Genomic DNA, 6,012 nt, shown 5'->3' with positions numbered 1-6,012 from the left:
AGGTTTAAGTTACTTCCGCAGTGGTTGCACTTTTCGAAACCGGATGCTCTGTCCACTTATTTTAACGGTCTATGGGTATAACGTATGACACGATATAATATACTATATTAGGGAATTATACCTTAGGGAAATTAGTTTTGGACTCAAAAGCTGCACATAGAAATAAATGCCTTTACAGAACATATAAACAAATAATACAGCACGAGCTGTACCAGTCACAACAATAAATTAAACACATCCCGTGGTTTAAACATATTTCACTTACCACATATTTCCCTCACCCCACAGCAAAACATTCGCACACCACAAAAGAAAAAGAATTGGTGGACAATCCAAATTTTCTTTAAACTTCTTCAAGCCCTTTTCAGTATGTTGCTTGCTAGCTCAAAGTGTGTTGTTGTTTCCTGAAGAGAATGGAGTTACACAGTGGCAACATACCGCGCCAGAACATTTAGTGCCGGCAATTATTATTCTTTTCAATCCAGACGATCTTTTAACAACTCCATTTTCTCGAATTAGGCCTAATCCAAATGATTAGATATTAAGGCTGAATGATATTGTGTTTTAGCATCTACATTGCAATGTGTGCATGCGCGATAGTCACATCGCAGGGCGTTACCATGTTGACGCTAACACTTTTTTGCTTCTTGACAGAAGAGTAAACTTCCACCGTTCTCCTTTTACATGATTATTACCATCCAACCCTTCCCCTTTAAGACAGGAAGCCATGTAGGCAGCGTGTGTATGTGACTTTAGTCTGACAGGGTTTATTGTTATGGAAAGTGAAGCTGTCCGTGTGTAGAAAAGTACCGTAGCCACCAGCTGCCGCTGACACAGTGATGCCCATAGTTTTGATGGGTGGTCAGTGAAGCTACAGTAGTCAGTGTTTTATCTTCGCTGCGATACGAACTATTTCACCTGATTAATTAATCATAATCACAACGTCCCCCGGCCATTTCCCACCTGCAGAATGCTGCTACCAGCCAGGCTAAAGCTAATATAGTTAGCTTAAAGAAACAAGCAGACAGCTGCTATTAGCTAGGCTAAAGCTAATATAGTTAGCCTAAAGATCCAAGGGTCTGTCCCAACTAACGCTATGCTTCAGAGCCGCGACACAATGCTGGAAACGTAACACTAATCTACTACAGAAGTCTGTGTCTGATCTAACGTTATTTCCACTGATTTAATTGTTTTTGGATACACAGAGTTTGTTGCTAGTGCGAGTGACATGCAGGTCTGATCAATTTATCAAACTAACAAGCAGGACCCCTAGTCGACCACAACCTGACATTTAGAGGAAGCAACATGCAGGCACTATCATTCACGGTAGCCTGGATTGATATTATACGAATACAACAGTGTCATGCTGGTCAACCAGCGTATTTCTACCTAATTTCCCTCTCCAAAATCATTTCAGAAGAGTAACATTAGTCACATTGCTTAGCTTGCCTGCTTTGGTGTTTGTAAAGCATTAAAGTTTAACGAAATGGTTCACATTAGAAAATATCTTTTTTAATTTTTTTCTTCTATGTAGATGCACTCCCCTACATAATCAACGCAGTAGTCAAGACTGATTTATTATTTCCAAATAGAGCTATTTATGTCATCTTTTAAAAATTACTTTTTCTGTTTTTCATATATATATGAAAAAGAAAAAAAATATATATATATATATATATATATATATATATATATTGCAGGAAAAAAAAATCGCAATGTAAGATTTTACCAATATCGTGCAGTCCAATTAGATATATCACCCAGCGCTAGTTTGAGGTCAAAGCAAATGCTCGGCTTATATGTTTACATGGGTGTGTGCGAGGAGATATAGGAGAGCCACTGTGTTAGCATTAGGAATGTAACGATTATCTGTGTAATGGTAAACCATGGTAGAAATATTGATGATAACAATTACGATTTTCGGTAACGCACAAAATGGCCGCCCCCCCACGGCCATGCCCTACGACAAAGTTTTTCTTTTGATACATTTTCATCTTTAACGTCTTAAGATGAAAAAGGAGGGGTTTGTTAAAGTACAACATGTGGAAATAGCCAACATCACACTAATTTCAAATTTCCAATTAAAAATGGTGGACTTCCTTTTAGTTTTAGAGTATTGCCTCCAATGAGCTTTTTAGTACGTCTTGCCATGCTTCAAATTTTTACAAAGTTTCGCGGGTCTTCATTTAATGTACTACATGGTCAGTGAGCCATTTTTTGGCGCTTATTCTTGAAACCCTTAAAATACCTAAATTTTCCCCAGACAATGCAATCACCAATTACGAGTTTTTGAGTATGTTAAGCCTCTCAAAAATGTGATTAATTTGCCGGAAGAAAGGAAAGAAACGGAAAGGAAAGGAAGAATTCCTTCAGTTTCAAAAGGGCCTTCGCGGCTGTTGGCGCTCTGGCTCTAATAATAATAACAATAATCCTAATAATAATAATTAATGTTGTCCTTAAGCTGTTTCCTCCTCATCACTCCTTAACAACTTCCTTTCTGGATATGTGTGTGTCGGTTGTTCAAATGGAAGTGTGTGTGTGTGTGTGTGTGTGTGTGTGTGTGTGTGTGTCTGTACGTGTGCGCACGGGTGTGTTGGTGGGTGGGTGGTTTGTTGTGTGTTGCCTAAACGGGGGAGTTCTTTAGCCTCTAAGTGCCTGAAATGCAGAGAGTGGTACTTTTTGGACTTTCCTTCACTCTCTCCCTGCATCTTATTCTTTCCCCCTCCTTGTTTTACTTTGTTACTTCTCAACTTTCTCTTTCTCAATTTACCCCTCTCATTTTACCATCCTCTTTTTTTTTTCCCGCCAAATAATCTGATCATCACTTTGGCTCCTTCTTCCTCTCCTCTCCTGTCATCCATCCACTATTGCTCTTTATTTCTATCATGATCTTGGCTCAGCTGCTAAAGTATCCAAAGCTTTCAGTATCCCATACTCAGTCTAAGTCAGTGTCCTGAAGTCTTTCATCAATGTGCCACATTACATTGTTAAATTTACTAGGCACTAGGATTAGGCAACAGTTGTTGTCACTGCCCAATGTGAGGCAAGTGCAGTTTTGAGTCGCGCATGCGTCACTTTGCGACAAGTTGCATATAAGATGCAAACGAGAGACTTCTGTAGTGTCAATACAGTAAAAATGGATCTACTTAACGAAGTTCATTCACTGCTGACTGCAAGTTAGCAATCAAACCCAACAAAGGCTGATACTTGAATGGCATTTTGAGCTAACTTTAGCAATAAATCAATCATAGTTAGCTAAAACGTTTTTTGAAATGACTGCTAACAATCAAACAGAGCAAAGGCTGTCACTTGAATGGCGTTTTGATTTTCAATATTCAAGTTTGTGACTTAATTTTTGACACCCATAATAATAACAGTACAACTCTAGAAGGTTTAAAAAATGTAATTTAATGGCAGTATATCAAGGTGTAATTTTTTTTATTACTATTTGTATTTTTCTCTGTATCTTGACATTGTTGCAAATAAGGAAACCTTAGTGATCTGTAAGGCCTAAATAAAGGTTTGAATTGAATGAAAACATGTTAAGGTGGAATCATTCTTTCATAATAATTGATTTATGTTGTCTTTGGTCATTTTCCAGCAGTGACTTTGTTGTTTTGATGCATATATTTCAACTAGCATTACTCATTACCTATTTCTAGTGCTCAGTATAGCCTGGGTGTAATGTTAACGTAAAGCTTTACCAGCTAGGTTCTTACATGCTTGCAACTTACAAGTGACTCATCCCTGAATTCTGCCAGGCGCGTGCGTCTGTGCTACATTTCGTGAGCTCCGCAGCTGGTGGAAGCAAACACAGCCATTTAAAGACAATATGATTCCACCAGCAACTAAGCAGCTCGTTTCAAGAATCGTCTCAGAAGCACCTAAGTTCTGCTAAAAACACGGGGCGTTGCACAGGTTGGGCAGGGAGTGGAATGGCAAATCCAACTGGTTGATTTTCAAAATAAACACCATGTGCAGGTTCCTGATTATACAGTATAAAACTTCAGTATTTTAACAACTAAAACACAACGACAAATCTTTGATCCTTGTCATTTATACCTAGACTAAATGAAAAAAAAACATTAACTATGTAGACTTTTTGCTTTTTTAGCAGCACAAATCTCCAGGAAAATAGATCTGCGAGTCAGGCAAGCGGTCTGAAACACTCCCGCTCTGACGCATGACCAACATTGGAACAAAACCATAGCGCAGCCAAAACACAGTGCATCTGCACTTGATGGAATCCCTAGGTTATAGTTGGGTAAGTCTATGTTTACGACTGCTCATTTATGGGATAGTTCCGGCGCTGCCAGAAGTTCTGCTGGATGTCACTCACTTTCCACTTTCTGAGGGATAGGGTTAGGTTTAACTTCAGTCGGATCAAGCCAACATTAACTGGAAACTGAGCAACGTTACAGCCTAAAAATGTCAGGTTTTGAAGAAAATTTTGATTGTGCAACAAAGCAGGTCTGCTGTTTTTTTGGGGGGGGGGATGATTGCAAAGGCATTTTCTTTCTAACTGGGACATTTTGGGATAAATGGTGGGAGTGCTCTGTACAAATTACACACGGCGAAACACTAGTAAGAGAAAATGAGGTTTAACCACGTATCCAGCTAATTTATGTAATTTAATATAGTCGATACTTAAAGCGCTTTTACATAATACAGGAATCATTCACCATTCGCACACAAGGCTGCCGTACCACCTGCTCATCAGATAAACATTCACACACATTTACACTCCGAAGGCGCAGCATCGGGGGCAACTCAGGATTCAGTGTCATGCCCAGGAACACTTTCAGAGGGCATTGCAGGGCGAACCACCATCATTCCAACTGGCAGGCAACCGCTTTACCACTGAGCCACAGTCGCCTCAATAAATTTTATAAAGCTCACGTTACTATCTTGTGTGAACAGTAAACTTTATTTAATATTGTGTACAGCGTTTTCTTTGGCGGGGTGCAAATGTTCCACCTAAACAAGTTCCTTCCCTAGACTATTTTGAAGAGCCACCGTCACTGTGTCTGGATAAATGCCAATAAACTAGAGCACGTTTTCCTCCTATCCATGAATGTTGTGTGGAAGGGTTAGACCTTTGTTTGCAACGCTCTAGAGATTGAAAGGTCCAATGTCTAATCGGTTTGCGTGTGTAAGAGAAAGATGGTCCTTTCAGAGTAGGGTTGGGAACTGATGATTTAAGCACTAACCGAATTCCCTCCTCAGTATAGAGCAGGGGTGTCAAACTCATTTTCACCGAGGGCCACATTAGCATAATGGCTGTCCTCAAAGGGCCAGATGTAACTTATAAATGTAACTAAATGTAATCGCATGTAATGTAAAATAAATGAAACTACTCCTTAATGTTAAATAACTCATTATTTATTATAACTTATTCAAGTGACAATTACAGAAAACATATGTTTGCTTGTTGCTCTAACATAAATCTTTTTAAATTTTGTCAGCTTATGAAAACCCACATAACTCAATTAATGAAGGATCAAACTATCCAAGTGAATAAAGAAAAATAACATAAAACCGAGCTGCAAAGAACATGTATGACACATGTAGCATTTTACAAAAAAAAGCTGCACACAATCTGGCATCCAACTGATGGTATGATGACAACAATTTGTCTGCATACACACATAAGACCTGCAAACATTAAATAATTACAACAGCAGCTACACATAAATAATATGTAATCAACTAAAAATACCAAAATAAAGGTTGACTCAGTTCACAACTACACTGAAAAAAATGATTTTGTGGTGTAGTAATATTTATTAGGCTAACTATCACAATTTTTATTTTCTAATTGTAAGTATTGGTGAGAACTGGAATTATTCAAGTAAAAACTATTATTGTCATTCATGTAATAAATAAACTGTATGTGAAGAGTACGTTTTATTATGTTTTTTCACATACTATTCAAAGGTTTCATAGTCATTGCACATGAACTTAGAAATACCAAGTAAGTTTTGGTAGTGTTGGGTGTTTTGAATCCGCGCA

The 6,012-nt window shown here is 38.2% G+C and overlaps 1 long non-coding RNA gene across 1 annotated transcript in view; it reads right to left on the bottom strand.

Moving 5' to 3' along the window:
- Window positions 1-2,542: 2,542 nt before the first annotated feature.
- Window positions 2,543-6,012, bottom strand: part of LOC117957733 — a 29,356-nt gene continuing 25,886 nt past the window's right edge. Inside the window, exon 3 of the long non-coding RNA XR_004659573.1 lies at window positions 2,543-2,570. This is a non-coding gene — a long non-coding RNA (uncharacterized LOC117957733). The remainder of the gene's footprint in view (window positions 2,571-6,012) is intronic.

The sequence above is a fragment of the Etheostoma cragini genome, chromosome 15 (assembly GCF_013103735.1).
Source record: "Etheostoma cragini isolate CJK2018 chromosome 15, CSU_Ecrag_1.0, whole genome shotgun sequence".
Taxonomy (NCBI): domain Eukaryota; kingdom Metazoa; phylum Chordata; class Actinopteri; order Perciformes; family Percidae; genus Etheostoma; species Etheostoma cragini.
The sequence above is the reverse complement of the archived record's forward strand: the minus strand, read 5'-3'. Positions and strand labels throughout refer to the sequence as shown.